At 40.6% G+C, this 18,311-nt stretch overlaps 1 protein-coding gene and 1 long non-coding RNA gene across 2 annotated transcripts in view; one reads left to right on the top strand and one right to left on the bottom strand.

The window, feature by feature from the left end:
* The window catches only part of LOC115485225 (uncharacterized), a 153,532-nt gene extending 142,361 nt beyond the window's left edge, over positions 1–11,171 (top strand). The window contains exon 4 of the long non-coding RNA XR_007780449.1: positions 10,892–11,171. This is a non-coding gene — a long non-coding RNA (uncharacterized LOC115485225). The remainder of the gene's footprint in view (positions 1–10,891) is intronic.
* LHFPL3 (LHFPL tetraspan subfamily member 3) overlaps positions 1–18,311 on the bottom strand; it is a 234,512-nt gene that overhangs the window by 93,569 nt on the left and 122,632 nt on the right. The window lies entirely within an intron of this gene.

Below are 18,311 nucleotides of genomic sequence, written 5' to 3'. Positions count from 1 at the left end.
TGAGCGTGAGCAGACTTTCTGTCAGATCCTGTGCAAAGCCACATTTGGAGCCTTGTGCAGAAAGACACAATAATGGCTTCACTTACTTGGATTTCAGCTTCTATCAATACAGGTGTGTGAACTCGACATCCTTTGTCAGCCAGGGCTGCCAGCTACAATGTTTTTCCTCTGACCAGGTCAAAGTGCCTCTCATTTTTGGTAGTACTGAGTGAAACATTTCATCTGAAACTTTTTTTGCCAACAAAGGGTGCAGCATTTTCAGTGGAAACATTTCAAATATTCAGGTTGATCAGTGTGAACTCTACTGGCTGAATACAACACAAAAGCATTTCTGAGAAAAACCATAAGTGCTCTGTTTTTATTGAGAATCTTTCAAAAATAAAGTGCATTTTCATCAGAGCTAGAAATGGTGTTATTTGAGTTTTATTGGTAATTGATTTTTCTTACCAGGTTTGCCACCTTTCTTTTTTATCAAATTCCTATATACTTTTAAAATTATTCTCACCACTTTTGCTTAACTTGCTGACCCTTGTTGTCACTTGGTTATCCATAAAATGGTTTGTAATCCTGTAACATAGCCCACATTTTCTTCTTCTGTTCATGTTGGCTGATGCAAGGTCTGACTACTTTATTTTCTCTCCCAAATTTGCCCTGAACCAGGACAAATGCTCACTGAACACATGGTAATTTTTCCTGTGATTTCCCTCCACTCCTGCATCTTATCCATCAGCATGTCTTTCATCCTCTTTTATTTGTTTTATTGATTACAGGTTTGTTCTTCACCTTCTCTCATGCCTTTGGTGTCTTCTTAATCTTGATTAGGAAACTAATTAGATTAAGGTTATCACTGCTCAGACAGTTATCACGTCACCTGCCATCTGTTGCTCAGGATATTTTTTCTCTCTGCCAATCCTCTTTCCACACAGCACACAATGGGTTGGGTTCATACATTGTCTACAACACGGCAGACAGATTATATTTAAGGTTCAACATTTACCTATACATTTGTCTGAAATGGGGGAGGGAAAAAAGCCCCTCTTTCTTGGATATGGATGCCAGCATTAAACATTTTTGGGTATCTGTGTCCTATCTGTGAGGGTGAAGACACCCAAGCAGCCTCCAGTGTGAACAAATGCCTGCTGAAGACTCAGTTAAGCTCATGGATGGAACTCAGTTGAAACTGCAATTCAAACTCAACCAGTCGGGATCCTCTCATGATCCCTCCAGTACAGGAGTGCCACTGTAATGTGCCCATATGTTTAGTGAGGCAGGTAGGAGCATTGGCTGGCTGCAGCTTCCATGGTTTCCACAGCTCCTGGAGCAAGACCTCCATCCACCCAAGGGAACTGAATGGGAACACAAAAATGAACAGTTTACCATGGTTTTTGTATGAATAACAGTGCACTGGTGTGGACCCAGGGTGCAAGAGATTTAAATGGGACTACAGTAAACTTATCTAGAGTACAGAAGGGTGGAATAAGAGGTGGCATCTGTTCCAAACTTTGGGAAGTGCTCCTGAAGTCTCATTTCTTCCTTCTCAGTCTTCCAGTCAGCTCCTTCATTTTTCTGTTCAAGTGTTTCCTCTAACTTCCCTGCAAGGATTTTCCCCACTTCTCAGTCGATCCTTCCTGCAGATATTTCTCCATCTTCTCCTGTTTGTTTCCTTCATCCTTGAACAAGTCAGCAACATTTGCAGGCTGACTGCTCCCTTGTCAGTCACTCAGACACATTCCTGCTTTCCCTTTCTAGTGAGCTGCAGATGCATATTTTTTCTCAAAACTTCCTGTTGGAACCTTGCTTTAATTGGCTTTATTTGGATTTTGCAGGGCTTTAACTGTACCTGAATGCTTTACATGTCTGCACGTTTGGGGCCCAGGCCACTCTAACTATCCCTAGTCTCAATTATTCAGGCATCAAAATCCTCACACACCTTTGTTACTATAGTAGCAAATATAAGTGCTAAACATTTTTTGGACACTTTGTGTTAAGATTGCAATTCTTTTTGTTTCAAATTATTAGTGCACAAGAGGCACCTCTCTTTTGCTCACCTTGAGGGCAAAAAGGGGTCCCAGGAGGACATCCCTCTTCCAGTGCCAGTAGGCAGGAGCATTGGTTATCACAGCTCTGTCACTTCCAGTAGTACATCCAGCCTCTACAGAGCAACAGCCCTTGCTGATATGAAACTTCTTTGTAACAGACTCTGTAACACTTGGAGATAAGGTCTGTAAGCTTCCATTTGAATACATGCCACTCTGATGATAGGTTTTACGGAAAAAGAATTTCTTTTGACAGCAAATGAGTATATATTATTTAGCTGCCTACCTCTACTTGACTGTTCTAGCTCCTTTGAAAATCTGCTGGAATGCGTAATCCAAATATCTTTAGTGATCTGGTTCTTCACATATCTGTGTGTGGACAGCCAAGAGAGAGAGTGTAATTGAAAAGCCAGAAAGAACATAACAATAGAAATTTAGGTGCACTAGGTCAGCATTTTCTCCTTGTACCATTATTCTCATTCCCATATCCCCACACCCTGTCCCTAGCAGTGGGCAGCAGCACATCCTGGGGCATTCTGCCAGTCTCACACTATCTGCAGTTCAGTGGGGGTATCTTTATACTTAGCGATATTTCACGAATTTTTCCTTCCTCAACTAATTTTCCCATTTGATTCTTGTTAACTTTCAGCGTCCACAATATCCTGAGGTAAAGAGTTCCACAGCTTAGTTATCCATCAGATGACAGAAAAAAAAAATAAAATGATCTTAAAATTTTCACCTGTTAGTTTCTTTTAATGGTTCTTAATTCCTGGGTTGGAAATTACAGAGAACAATGTTCTTACCTATGTACCTCCCACTTTTATCCAGACCCAATATCTGGTATGTCATGGTTCTAAGAGGAGGAAGAGACCTGACCTCCTCAAGCTGTCCTGGTATGGTAGAGATTTGCTGCCTCTGCTTATCCCTGCTACCCCTGCCTGAGCATTTTGCAGATCTGCTCTACTGAACCATAATTCCCCTTCTAAAATCCATGCTGACTGTCCCCAGTATGTCAGTGATGTTTTCAAATGGTCACTAAATCAACATTTCTATCACTTTGCCAATACAGCCACCATCTTTCTGTTCCACAGTAACTTTTTTTGTCCTCTAAACTCTTTGAAAACTGATATAAAATTAACTATCGCCCAGCTTCTAGTACCAAAGAAATTTTAAACAAGAGGTTAGACAGTGCTGTTGAAGTGTTGAATACATCATTCTTTAGTTCCTTTAAAACTCTGCTACTGTTGATCCTTCTGATCTGTTATCATGCATTTAGTCTATTTTTTCCATGAACTTTGTCATCTCCATTTCAGTTTGAAAAAGAACATCCAATAAATCTCCTAGAAGAAAGACTTCCAGTGTGGGAACCTCCTCAAACTCCTCCAAAGTAACTGTGTGTACAGAAGATTTATTTGAGATTGTTTTCCTAGAATATCTCTGACTTTTTCTGAGACTTTTGGCATACACTTCTCAGAGACTTCATTCTTTGATCATCTTCCTGGACTTGTGGCAGATTTCCTCCTTCTAATGTTTTTTGCAGAAGGATTAGTAGTTTTTATGCCTTTTACTAGATGCTCCTCAAAAGTATTTTGCTCTTTTTTTTCTCTCCGTCATTATGCTTGAATTAAAAGTCAGATTGCCAGAGTTTAAAGTTGTCTTTTTTTCCCAAGCTCCAGAGTTCACAAATTACAGTTGTAGGGTTGATTCTGAGGGAAATATTTGAACTTGGTGAGGACCCAGTGCTCCATTTGCTCTTATGAACAGTCGTAGTGAAGATTTGCAAATTCAGATGATCTTGAGTGTTTGCATCTCCCAAGAAAAATCAGTAAATTTGCTCTCCCAAACCCTGGGAGAAAGATGCAGTGGATGAGATGTCCAGTCCAGATGCTCAGCACCAGCAGCAGAGCACTCCTGACACGGTGAGCACCACTCCTGCTCTGGGCAGTAGGACCTGGCAGTCACATTGAAGGGTCTGCTCTACCTACTACATCTTGCTCCTAAATCCCACTCTTATTTAGAAACGGAAACCTTCAGGTCACCATTGTTTTGAACTCCAAATTCTTGCATTTATGGTAGGAGACTTTCTGGATCCAGCATGGACCCATAATTTAAAAGACTTTATTTCAGTTCTGCCCTGGAAAAGTCATCCCAGGAGGCACAGCCTCTTCTTGGGATATACAGACCCTCTCTGCCACTGCCATGGTGTCCTGGTTTAGGGCAAACTGGTTGGAAAACCTCTAAAGGGATTCCTCTAGAAAGCAGATTCAAGCAACTCCTCCTCCAACTGGTTTGGGAAAATATTTCCTTGGAGAAAAGTGGAAAAAACCTGTTTATGTAACAAGCCAAGCATTCACCAGTGCAAAATGAACAATGTTAAACAATAAAGCCTCTCGCTGTTCTGAGGAGATGGCAAGCTCAGAGAGCCCTTGCTGTGGCTGTAGCTCAGCTGGCTCAGTCTCTCCCCAGTCCCTCCCGAGCTGGAAATGCCGCGGGCCCGGCCCTGGGGAGCGCCAGGGAGAGCTCCCGCAGCTCTGCGGGCTGCTCGGCCCAGAGCAGGCCTGAACAGCTCCAAGGAACAGAAAAGCCCCTGCCCAGGGAACTGCTCAGCCTCAGCTAGCCAGAACCTAGCTAGCAGCCAAGGAGAGCTCTGTCCTGCTGTCTGTCCGTGCTGCAGAGAGCACAGCCCAGGAGAGGGAATGTGGAGCAGTGAGTGCAGTGTCTGAAAACAAACTCAGCGCTTCTTCTCTCCCCCCTTCTCTCTCAGAACCAGTCTTAAAACTGTAAAACTTATTTCTGGGCTAAACCAGAAATGGGGATACAAACATCATAAAGTCACCCAGGTCACATGGGGATCTGCAGGTGTGCAGGATGGGAATCAAGAAGAGTGTTATCCCAACTTTACTTTCAAACACATGAAGCTCACTCATTGTGAGGCTTCATACATAACACTGTTTCTAAAGCTCTTATGTAAGGAGATATGTTTGAGCACACACCTTTTTCCTTCTGGAATGTGAACCAGCCTTCTGCTGTCAGACTTCTAATCTGACATATTTAAACACCCTGATAGGTTAATAATGGTGTCTAAGATCATAATGCTTCAAACTCCAGGCAACATTTCCAGATTATCGCTACATTTTACTTACTACATAGATAATATTGTGTAATTTGCTCAGGGAAGATTTGTATTAGGGCTGACACTGATGAAATACATGCAAGATATCTAAGGTTTATAAATAGATATGCACAAGACCTTAAAAGCTGCAAGCATGAATATTGTTAGAACACTCTCTCCCTTATACACTCCAGGTAATATTAACTACTCAGACTGTGCTTCACAGTGTGACACTGCAGCACTTCAGTAAATTTGGCTGGGAAGGAATTTATTAAGTAAAGCTGTGTATAAAACACATCCTTCACTATCAAAGGCTGCACCTGATCTCAGATGTTACCTTTTAAATACATTGTGGAGAAAGGCAATATGTATAAACCAGCCCGAGGTACTAAGATTACAATTTCTCAAAATAAAGAAACTTTCTTTTGCTTGTTCATGTTTTTTTTTTGGTTATTGTTTATTTCTGTTGATATTTTTTTTTTTACTTGGATATACTTTTAGTTGAAAAACACCTGGGTGTAATTTCCTGTGGATTTGTTTTCACCATGGGCCCATCTTTGCTTCTACTGAAGTCAAGTGCAAAATTGATTGAATGGCACCAAGGTCAGTCCCTCTGCAGACATTATAAAGAAAAAGGGAGTTTGATTTATAAACTTCATATAAAAATTGTTATAAAATGCAGTTTTCTTTACCCAAAAATATTCAAGATGAACAGTTATTCATGGGTACATGTAGGACATTTTTGGTACTTCAGTATCCAGTCTCAAGCTGCAGAAATATGATCCTTGCCTCAAATACCAGAGCCTCAAAGGCTCAAGTGTGACTGTATCCATTCTGACTTTCATGCCCTCCCCAAAACAGTACAAGGAGACTAAAAGCTTTTGATAAGTATTTGTTCCATGAGTGGAGGGTTTTGCTATAGCCTATGGCCACAACCTCTGCTGCAGGTACATGGCTATGCAGCTGGATTTTCTCCCCTGGGTCCATGACCTGCAGTGGATCCATACCTACTAGCGTTAAGGGAAGTGACTAGGGGCAAGGATGCTTTAAAAATCTTTCCCTTTGATATATTAACACAGCAATTATTTCTATTAATCAGAAACTCAAAGTACATGATCACTATGGTCCTTTGGTTCTTTAAAACTTGAGGGAAATAAGGTGTGGAAATATACAAAATTACAACTGGCGATTTTAAGTACTTCAGTTTTGGGTGCTTCAAAAACTCAGGCAGATCTGGTTAAGCAGCCAAACTCCCTAGCTATGTAAGAGGTTCTTGCTCATAATATTTCCAAGTAGGATTGATTTCAGGATTTCTTTTAGCTTCATTCAGTAATTCAATCTGACGTGAGTAAGAACAACCAGCAATCATATCATCGATGTACACAGAGATTAGGGCAGATAAATTGAACTGTTTACACTTCAACTGCAGTCCATGGAGATGTGGTCAATACAGCCAATGGTGTCTGGATGGCAATTCACTGATCCATTGAATGTGCCTGCTTGCAGATGAGCTGGATCTCTCTTCAGGTCCCACTGGCCCTATTGACTGCATCCTCTGCAGCTGTACAGGGACTTAGTGGACACTTGAGTGCAAATGTGCCCCTCCACATACAGACTGAATGTAAACTGAAGTATTAACCTGCAGGCTGAATCCTGCCCTGTGCATTTCCCCTGCTTTGTTCAATACTGCAAAGAAGGGACAGCTCCGACTGTGTTTGGAACAGAATCAAATTTTTGTCAAGAAAAGGATTATCAACTAGAATACATCCCCTGAAATTATCTGAAGCAGTTTGTAAGTGAGAAAAACTTTTTGAAGTATGCCAGTGAATTAGAAGATTTTAGCTTTTGTTCTCTCTCTAATACAATATTTCTGCAGTGTAAATCCAAATTGCATGAAGTACTGTGAAGGAAGTCATAAGTGCAAAGTGTAGATGTCGAAGGCCAAAGTACCCACAAACTATCAGCTATTTCGTAATTAATTAGAAATGTAGTCATCAGCCTAAGAGGTTTTGCTATGCCTTTTCTGCCTCCCATTCCACAGTTTAGGGTTTACTGTAACAATAACAGGCCATGCAACAAAGGTAGACATTTGCCATTGAAAAGGAAAAAATACTTTGGCTCAGCTGTGCTAAAAATGTTATCTCTGCTCTAGTAAACAAACTGTATATGGATGAGCCAGGATTTGGATATTCTTATGCTCTGGGTACAACATTAATACCCTAATGTGTAACTAAAATCATATTAGAAGGAATAGGTAGCAGAAAGAGTGTGTCCAGCAGCACCAGGGCAGTGACGCTTCCCCTGTGCTTGGCTGGTGAAGCCACATCTTGAATCTTGTGTTCAGTTCTGGGCCCCTCACTACAAGACACTGAAGTGCTACAGGGTGTCCAGAGAATGCCAGCAAGGCTGGGGAAGGATCTGGAGCACAAGTCCTCTGAGGAGAGCTGAGGGAGAAAGGGAGGGAGGCTCAGAGGTGACCTTAGCACTCTTACAGCTGCCTGACAGGAGGCTGCAGCCAGCTTGGTCTGTTCTCCCAAGGGATCCCCAAGGGATCCATCCCTTCCAAGGGATGCAACAGCGTAAGAGGAAATTGCCTCAAGTTACACAGGGGAGGTTTAGATGTTTTTAAACTGAAATTTCAAGACTGGAAGAGTCTGTCTATGGAAGTGGTGGAGCCAGCATCCCTGGAGGTATTTAAAGGATGTGTAGATATGGCTCTTAGGGATGTTGTTTAGTTGTCAACTTGGCAGTTCTGGGTCAATGGTTGGACTTGATCTTATAGGTCTTTGTCAACCATAGTGATTCTATGATTCCATGATTTTTTCATTATTCCATTTGTAGTTCTTACCTTATAGCATTGCCTTTTCTGACAGTTTACCATTTCTGAATAATTGTTCAGCATGTCTAATCTTTTTTAAAAAGGTTTATAACTAAAGCCTATTTAAGCCTTCTAAAATATGCCTCTTTTTATGTCTTTAGAGTTCACAGTTCCCTCAGCATTTCTGTTTCCAAAGTACGTGAGTTTCCATTCATATACCCACCATATAGAAATCTGATCTCACACAGTGCAGTCACAGTGGAATTAGTCTAATATTTAAAAAAAAAAAAAAAAGAATGTGAAGCAAATTTAATAGGATGTTAACGGAATATGGGCTACAGTTAATTGATGTAGCTGGAGAGAATTAGAAGGCAGAGAGCTTTAGAGAGAAGATGAAGGTCAGCTTTGTCAGCCAAGGGGTATCTCAGATACTTTTGCTCAACTGCTGCTTTTTTTTTTCTGGTCAAAGTCCTCTTCACCTACATACAGACACCTCAGAGGTATTGAGGCAACAAGAAGATTTCTGTCACAAGATGTATGATCATCTGCTGTGTAATAAAACATGTGCTTATACTCATGCATTAGAAAGGTTTACATGTTGAGCTCGTGGGAAGCAGTATCAATTAAAGCAAGTTTTAGTATTTGATTTGGTTAAGCCAGTATTTCAAATGTAGAAACACTGTTTCAGTATAGCATAGCTGAAAGAAAAAAACACTGCAGGCACTGGCCCAGTGTTTTTGGATTTTTTTGTCTCTGATGGAGTGAAGCAGGATGTATATTAGTGCGAGATATATTCTGTTATCCTCCAGCCTTGTTAAAATGCTCAATATGGCCCCCAAACTATTTGCTTCTGCATAAGTTGTGTCCAAACATTTAAAATGCAAATGCACTCTGTATGCTAATTTCAAATTCAGAAATATCATCAAAGTTGGAGTGGAAAAATTTTGTGAACTTTGGATTTTCCTTCTTTTGATCTTCCTCCACTGCCCTGGAGCCAATCATATAATTGTATTTTCTCTTTAATTAGTACCAAACCAGTCATGGTATCTTGGATACATCACAAGCAAATCCTAAAGCAAATTTAAACAATGAAGCACAGTGCACTGAAATTGCAAGGGAGGTAAGTCACAGCAGATGGGGAGACCATAAACAAATTTCTTAACACTTTTTCAGTTTGCATTCTCAAAAAGTATAATTTCCTTCTGTTTAATGTTTATTTTCTTTGAATGTAAAATTATGAATAGAAAGAAAATTATGAATAGAAAATTATGAAAAGAAAGATTTTGCTTTGTGAACAATGCAAAGGTTACTTTGAGGGGTGGGACTTAAGCAATAAAAATCACAGAGATGCCAAGCCAAACAGATGTACCCCTGCTGACAGTAGTTTGGGAAATAATTTTTAAAAAAAGTAATTATACACTCATTATATCCATGCTGCTTTCCTATTAAAAGATATATTTCCTGTACACAATTCTTTTAGATTATGAGTGATCTGTTTTCCAGTTAGAATAAATTATTTATCTTGGCAACAAAGTCTGTCATGCAATTTGTCAAATGCTAGTTTGATACTAGTTGTTAACCACAACATTATGATTTTGACTGTAATTCAAAACTAGAAAATTCAATCTGAAATTCAAGCAACATCTCTAACTGACCAACCATGACACACAGATTCTGAGCCACTACAGGCAGTGTTTTGCCCATAGCACCTGCACAGCTGCAAACACATAGCTCTGCCCGTGCTATATGTGTGACATGCTAACAGAAATGGCAAATTTAACCTGTAGATTTGGGGATTTAGTGTCCCTTAACAAATAATGTTCTTTAGTAGGATATTACTGGCACTGGTGTCATTACAGCATAATGATGCCATTAAAAGATTTACACATAAAAGAACATCATGGTGTCACTGATATATCCATATGGTGATTTTATTCTTCAGGACATCTAGACTTATAATTGAAATTTTGAGAAGTCAGAGCAAATTCAAGTGCTGCATTCCTTACCAATAATTTGAAATATTTTCACATGGGTGTTTCAGTAAATGCTGTAATGGAAAGAAACAGCTACTTAAAGTGTTTTCAGGGGGATGGTAGATATTTCCAGTTTGTGATCTCTAATCAGGAAAATGGATGAACTCAAGCTTTGGAAGCCACTCTTCATTAGCACTTTCCAAACAGACTTTTGACCAAATGTTCTACCCCTTACAAAGCCTCCTGAGCTACAGCCACTTTCTCTAGCATTGATTCAACTACCTCCAGGTACTGGGGGTTTTCTTGCACAGAAAACACAAACTTGTGCTGAATTTTCTCTGTGACTAAAAAAACTCCCAAACCCCCAAACCAATTTTACAATTCTACTGTACCACATGGCTAGCTTTCCTCCTGGTTTCCCCTCTGGCCCAAAAAGGGTGGACCCAGGACGAGTCTCATCCTTGAATTCAAGATCTCTGCCTCAATGTGCAGTGTGCTGCTGGGATCAAGTGTGATGACTGTTTATCCCCTGTTATTAAGCTGTTGATTAGGCTGTAGGAATTGACAACTGAGAATTGTACATCAGTCAGCTCAAATGAGCTAAGCATCACTTGATTAAACAGTGAAGTCTAAACACACTGCGCAGGGAATAGGAAAAAAGTGGGTTTCCCTGGTGCCAATTGATTCAATTCAGAGGTTGTGAAATATGCAGTAGTTAGCAGCATGGACTCTCATGTACCTTGCTTGTCAAAGAACACTGGAAAGGAAAGACACTTCTGCTGCTTCAAAGAGTTTGCTGCATAGGACTGCACATGATTTCCTACCCAAGACAAGGCAGGGGGATGGAAGAAGGAAAGATGGTAGAGATAAGGGTGGCAACAAGATGATGGCATAGTTCAGTGGGGCATGAAAATATTATCACATCTCTTTATATTTCTCTCACTTTGCATAGGTAAAATGACAGAAATGGAGGCTCAGGAGGGCACTGAGTAAAGAAAGGAAAAGCTGAACTGCTGACAAATCCTTTGGCCTCTGAGAGTGCAATAGATGCTGCTGTATTTGGGAAAGGAGGAAGGAGGAGGAATGAGAGGCTCTCTTGATGGAGGAAGCTCTGCTGTAAAGATGGAAAGAAGACTGGTGAAAGAAATCCAGGAAATGTAACCAGGAAGAAAAGAAAAATATAAAACATATTACGCTAAGAGGGTACTCCTCAAAAACAGCAAAAGAGAAGGAAAATAGTAATGGGAATACTCTGGCAATATCATGGCTCAAGATTTTAAAAAATTATTCTCAATGAGAATTCCCATTTCAAAGTGAACAGCAAAATAATGGCCCTTGCTATTAGTTTTTATGGAAGCTGATTCACCATTTGACACTTTCTACCATTCTGCTCTTTCGGGCTGTATTTAACCCATTTGTTACCACTTTTGTGTATTATCTATGTATTGTTTCTGTAATTTATTTTCCATCCTGTCTTACTATTTTGATTTCCATAGTTACAGAATTGAAATGATAACTGCTCAATAGACTCTGCAAATAACTGTAGATAACTACAATAGGCTCTGTAAATCATGTTGTTCAACCATTTCAAACTTGGAAAATATTAACACTTGGGCTCTACTGAGGAATTGGTAAATGGGCAGTGCTTTAAATAATCACGTCCTGGACAGATGCTGAAGTCAGAGAATTCAATGTGAACAATGTGCATGCAGACAAAAGAGGATAATTTGAGAATACCTTACAATCATTAGTATTTTGGGTGTTAGTTCTAAGGTAAGTGTTGTGAAGGGAAAATGTTGGTTAGTATTTAATCCAGTGGCATTAAAAACCTGGGCTTTTTAGGGAGTAGCAGAGCAAGGCAATGTTTTTACAGCTTTGTCTCCTATATCACCAGCTCTAGGGTACAAGACCTCACTGAGTCTGTTACTACTTTTCTTCAAATTCCCCAAGCAGAAAGAGATGTCCTCACTCCTTTATCCTCTCACTGCTGACCAGATAAAACACAGCAGGTGCTGCAAGTGGTTGTCAGCTCCATGCTGAGCAGCATTTTTTATTTGTTTTTATTTGTGTTTATTGATTTGTCAGTACACAGGTTGTCACCCACCAGCCATGGGGTCAAACTGATAACCACAGGGCTCTCACTGCTGTTTTTCATCCAGTGATTGTACTAATTTGGGACTCTTGTGAAACCAGCCAGTGTCAGGCCTCTCAGGAAGATGTGGCATTTGGGTCTCTCCTCCTGTGTTGGATCTGTCTGAAGTGTGCTCATTGCTATGAACATTTCTGAGAAGGACGTGACAGATAGACAGCAAGATTGCACATGCCTCATTTCAAGGGGAAGCCAAGCTAAAAATCTTGTTATACAGAGAAGTCCAGAGGGTAATTTTGTTAAATATAACACAAAGCTAAACTGCAACCTCTCTGCATCTCTTTTTTTAATGTGGCATATCTAACAGATATGTGTTTCTCGCAGGATCAGATGATGTTGATAATCTGAATGTGATAACCTAGACAAGCACTTGTTGCCAAACCCAAAACAGAGGTTCCCTGAATAAATCACCCTGCAAGTTCCTTTCTTTGGCCCTCCATGTAGAGAGCCACCTACACAGATACAACTAGGAAAAAGGAATTTGATGTACTCTTTTCTTGTATCACTTTTAAGTTTATTATGACTTTATTTTATTAAGTCTATTATTTGAATTTTTAAGAACCTGTAAGGCTCTTATCTTGACAGCTAGGTGTAGGCAATGTTCCTGATTCCTCTTGAAGACTATGAAGAGAGATTACTTCCAGAGATGCTTTTGTCTCTACTACCATCTCCTTGTTCTTCCCATTCCCTCCAGCTCTCCAGATGAAACCTCCTCTGAGCACCACTTAACACAAAAATATGCAGTCACAGAGACCTCACAGAAATCAGGCAATATCTGAGAGAAATTCAACCCAGCATAGCTGGGCATATGTGGGTTGCCAATTCCACTGTGCAAATGGCATGGGGCAGGAAAACAGTGACTCTCAATGGGAGATGCACTTTTTCTACTGGCCTGGTCAGGGAAGCTTTGCAGTTGCTTTGTAGCTTACTTGTCAGGAAGCACATCTGCACTTCTCCCAAGGTATGCACAAGTAGGTTGGGAATGCACAGTACCAAAAAGTGCAGGGTTTCCCCAGATAATGCTGAAGTTCTGAGAGGGAGAACAATACAGGTTGTCATTGTGCACCTCTGCGCAGCATCATGCTGGGTTGTACAGGTGCCTTTGTGCAGAGTATCTCAAGGTGTCCCCAGGATGGAAGTGCTTAAACAACATGTCCACACCCCTGGAATGCCTTCAGAGCAGAGGCTTGCTCTGATGGAGGGGACAGACAGTTGACTTTTCACTGTGGTATCTGCTCAGACAAAACCCCTTTGTTCAGGGCAGAGGAGTTATCTGTTAGTTAAAGGTTATCAACTCCTGATCCATCACAGAAAGCTTCCCCACGATTCCTGGACAGGACATTTTTACATAAGCCTAAAAATAAACAGTCATTAGTCAATAACCCCACGCCAGGCCTAGATTTTGAAATGTTTCCTAATCCAGAGACATCACCTTGCTTTATTTTAAGTAAGAAGAAAAATCACAAAGCAACACATTCTTTGAAGGCCTATTCATCTTAATTTGTACTTTTTCTGTCAAAGGATACCAGACACAAGGAAACTACTTTTTGATCTAAAATGGCAGTTTCTGTCTCCTATAACATACACATGCCAGGAGAGAACATGTTGGTAATGTTGGTGTCAGAATAGCATAAAGTAATCGAGAAAACTGAAGAGATTAATTTCTGTCTTTTGTGGGATTCTGTTACTTAATTTGATAAAACTCATGATATACTCCCTTTTGACTTTCCTCTTTTGCACAGCAAGAATGTCTGTAAAATAAGCAAATTCACAATCTCTCAGTACAAAATTGTTGCCAGCCAAGGCAATGCTATCATGGAAGTATGATGGAAAGAACCACACAGTGCCAACATTTAAGGATCCTTACCCCAACCATTCTCCTACAGTGCTGGAGCAGAAGTTGTAAAACTCTCCATGTAACCAATTTCATGGTCTGAGTGGAGCAAAACACAATGTATATTAAGCATACATTACAAGAGGGGAGAAGGAATGAAATTTGTAATATTTTCAGCTTTAACCTTCTAAAATGGGATGGTCTAAATACAGCCTCTGGGCAAGAGAAATCACTGCATCCACACTAGCCCTGAAAGAAGCAGTGGGTGGAGGTGTAAATGCAAGAGTATTTATCCTGCAAGATGCTCTCATTGCTTTGCTGGCAAAGAGGGTTTTGAATCTGTTCCCTAACCACCCCAACTTGTGCTACTACAGACAGGAAAGCTGCCATCATTCATTTGTTGCTGAAGATGGAATGTTACTTATGACCCCTCAAGGTAAAATTTTCCTATGTATTCAAAATATCCAATTACTTTGCTTGAGATTACAAACATATAAATCAAATATTCATCAAATTTTATACAAAACCTGTATCTTCAGTACGCAAGCACAACAATTTCTTCTCAGTTTCATTTCTGTCTTATGGAGTTCTTCTGTGCTGGTTTCGACTGGGATAGCTACACCTGCCTGACCATGAGAAGTAGTGAATGAATTGTTTTGTTTTGTTTGTGTCCATAAGACTTTTGCTTTATTTTGCATTATTAAATAGTCTTTATCCAGCCTACAAGTTTTCTCAGCTTTACTCTTCTAATTGTTTCCCCCATCCCACGGAAGAGAAGCGAGTGAGTGGCTGTGTGAGGGTTAAACCATGACATCCTCTAACTGTTTAAAAAACACAAACATGCACCTAGTGAAATGTTGCCATTTTTATGTAATTAATAAGGATTTGGCTTTTTTCTCAGACAAAAGCTCACTAATCCCCTCTTTATCACAGTAAAAAAAGCAATAAGACACCATGTTTATCATCAGAAATTCACACCTGAATCACAGAGAGTCCCAGTAACCAGGGAAACCAAACAGTGGCATGGACAGGTTTTCATTAAAGCATGGATAGGAGGAGAATTAATGTGATTATTTTAGGATACTGGCTTTTGAACAATAGCAGTTCATTGCAACTTATTTTGCTTTTGATGGTGAGGAAGAATGTTGTGTCTAAGGAGAAGCATTCAAAGGCAGGTATTTTGGTGAGGGCTATACAGTTTGCTAATGGATGGGATTTTCTAGAGGTGAAAATGCCTTTGTCACAGACCATGATGGATGATGTCCTTGTCTGATGGCATATGGAGATGATGTTCATGGCAGAGTCCCCTGCTAACAGACATAGGAGCTGGGCTGTGGATTGCCACTATGAGCCATTTTCCTTCCTCTATGTAACCCTCAGCTGCAACTGAACCATGAGAATATATTTGAGATGTTCTTGGCAGCCACTTCTACAGCTGGGAATGCAGGGGAGGATGAAGCCCAGCTCTGACAGCAGTTTCAAGAGCATTGTCCACAGCTAGTGATGCTCTCCTGTGGCAGGCATGCACCCAGGCAACAATGCTGGCAGCAACCTGAAAAGCAAGACTGACAAAAATAACACATATTGGCAGCATCCTAATGCATATTATTTCATCCTTCTCTTGGTGATCAAAGGGCATTCTCCTGCAGGGATCTGCTGATATTGGGAAGAGGAGACAGACCCCTCCCAGCAGTTTCTCCCTCTCCAAGGGCTGACACAAAGGTCCACGTCCACTCTCCTGCCACCACAGGCTGCCTCCCAACCATTTCACAGTTCCCAGTCATCAGTTTGTGGAGGGCACCTGGCCTGGGCACCATGACCTCCTGAGCTGCTGGGGCAGCAGCATTTTGCCACTCCCTGTCTGGCAGAGCTCTGCTGTGTTTCCTGGCAATATGGAGAACTCCAGCAGGAATTACCCTGCTCAGTGGCACTTCTGCTACCTCACACGAAGATCCAGGAGCAGAGCTTCTCCTCTAAGCCTGTTGTCTGTGACTGTGAAAAGAAGGAAGCACACCTGGCAAGGGACTCATCCTGCACAGCTCAGGCACCCATCTCAGCATGGCTCACTCTCTCCTCGGAGGTACAGACCTTCACTCCCTCCAGCACTGATGAGGAAGCCTAGAAGACCAGTTTATACTACATTACCTTTCTAAAAGCAAAGCATGCTGAGATGCTTTAGGCCTTAGCTTTCTACTGGGCAAAATATCAGCTGTTTAATTTGCACTGAAACACACAGTATTTACAGGACTACACAGAGGGCTCCCACAGCCTTTGCATTGCACCTCCCCTTTTGGGAACATTTTCTTGCAGAAAACTGCTTTTGAGCAAGGCTGGTCAGTTTGCTGATCTGAGGAAGCCACCAGTCTGTAAAACTTTCTAAAGAGTAAAATATATATAATGAAGCCTTTCTGATTTATATGTTCTGTATTAGATGAGAGAACAGCAGCTTTATGACTGCCTGACTGTAATATTTATATCACCTCAGAGGACAGTGGAAGATAAAATGGATTTTTGCCTACAAACACCTGAACATTTAAGTTTTCAGAATTAAAATCTTCCCAAGATGCCAAGTATTTCTGCCAACATTTCAACAGAGAAAGAGGTACATGGCAAAGTTTGAACAGGACATAGGACAAAAGGAGCTTAGATGTTTTCATTTTTATTTTTCTATGCAACATTTTACAAATTTGGAACTGGAGAAGAATGGCAGAAACCCTTAGAAAGGAAGCCAGGAATTATGGGATGTGGGTTTTGAACAGTTCCTCATGTAAATTGTCTCCCTGGATCTCCAGTCCCTCTGGGAGCCTTTAATTGTTATGTGAAAGCAAGTAATTGTAATTGACTAGAGTGTGTATTCACTTGCTGTGAGTGTCCATGCCAGGAAAACCACATCACTCAAATATTCACCAGACGCAAACACTGAGTGCAAGTCAGCCCAAAATAGATTATTTATTTGAAACTATAAATAAATAAAAAAGAAATTTTCTGTTATGTTTGACTAATTTCTGCAACTGGAGTAAATCAAACCTTTCCTCAGGACGGCAAATCCTTAGTATGCCCTTTCTTATTCAGCTGAGTTTTTTGTAAGGATAACAAACAAATACAAGACCCAAACCTTGAAAAAGTTTGTTTCCAATGCAGAAATACATATAAATTGCTTATTTTTAACTATCTGTGCTTTAAAAGCAGTGAGGAAAAGCAAAAAGCCTTTTTCTCTCCCATGCAGAAGGATAACAAGGTATTCTTTGGTTGCAATACCTCTTTCAATAATTTGCAGAGGGAATTACAGGAAAAAGTCTCTGAAGACAGATTCAGTATTCTCCCAATTTCCAACAACAAAAACCTTGAAAGTTTCCACTTATTTTTACCAAGTTGTTAATTTTTATATCAAAGTGTCCTAAAAGTAAAGTAACAGCTGTGTAATTTGCCAAAGAAAAAGGATTTAATCTGAATTAGTTAACTTTTTCCTCTATTTCTCTTGTCTGTCAACTATACCAACAAAAGCCAACAACTTTAACATCCAACAGAGATTGTGAATCCCTGCAAGAACTTGGGTCACCTTTCAAGCCTTCCATCAGGCCTTGTGATGAAGTGTATTCATCCAGAAACTGCTGGTTGTAGATTATTGAGCTGAAACCTTTAGACTGGTGTGTCTCTAGGAGAATTTAATGTATGTATCCACTCACCCAGGCCATACATTTTATTCAGTGTTTTAATCACTCAGTCTATTTTCTGTTCAAGGTCCTCATCAAAAATTGCATCTCACACTTTTAGATGTCTGCATGGGACAATAAGAAACTCAGTAGGAATCAAAACTGTAGAATCCTTATAATGAACTCCTGGGTCAATGCAATGGCTCATTGGGGCACACAGCTTTTATGATGTCTCCACACTCACTTGAGCAAAGTATCAGGAGTTTTACTTTGGCAGAGAAAAAACCCAATTTTTTTCCAAAATAAAGACTGTATTCAGAGTCCACAAGACTATTCCAGGAGTCAGAGGACCAGCAGCTCTGCTGTGGGTAGCAATATCTCTCACACTCAGGCAGCAAGGGAGTCTTCTGGAAACAAGTGCCCTTCAGGGTCACTCCAATCACCCAGCTAAAGGGAGAGAGCTCTGAAAATCACTGAAAAGGTTAAAAAAAACCTAGATCTGAAGTGACAACTCTATATGGTAGCTTGAAATGTGTGTTCATCTGTTTTCTGCTGCCACACAGATAACAAGAGCTGTGGATAAAGGTTTCCTGTGCATCATGGAATGCCACTGCCTGGGCATGGAGAGCAGGCTCAGAGCACAGCCAAGCAGCCAGGAGCCTGCAGACCCACAGTCTACTTCTTACCACAGGGAGCCAAAGGCACAACCTAATCCAGAGGATTTGCTTCCAGATTC

Source organism: Serinus canaria, chromosome 1A (genome assembly GCF_022539315.1).
Source record: "Serinus canaria isolate serCan28SL12 chromosome 1A, serCan2020, whole genome shotgun sequence".
In the NCBI taxonomy this organism is placed as follows: domain Eukaryota; kingdom Metazoa; phylum Chordata; class Aves; order Passeriformes; family Fringillidae; genus Serinus; species Serinus canaria.
This window is presented reverse-complemented; position numbering and strand designations above follow the sequence as displayed.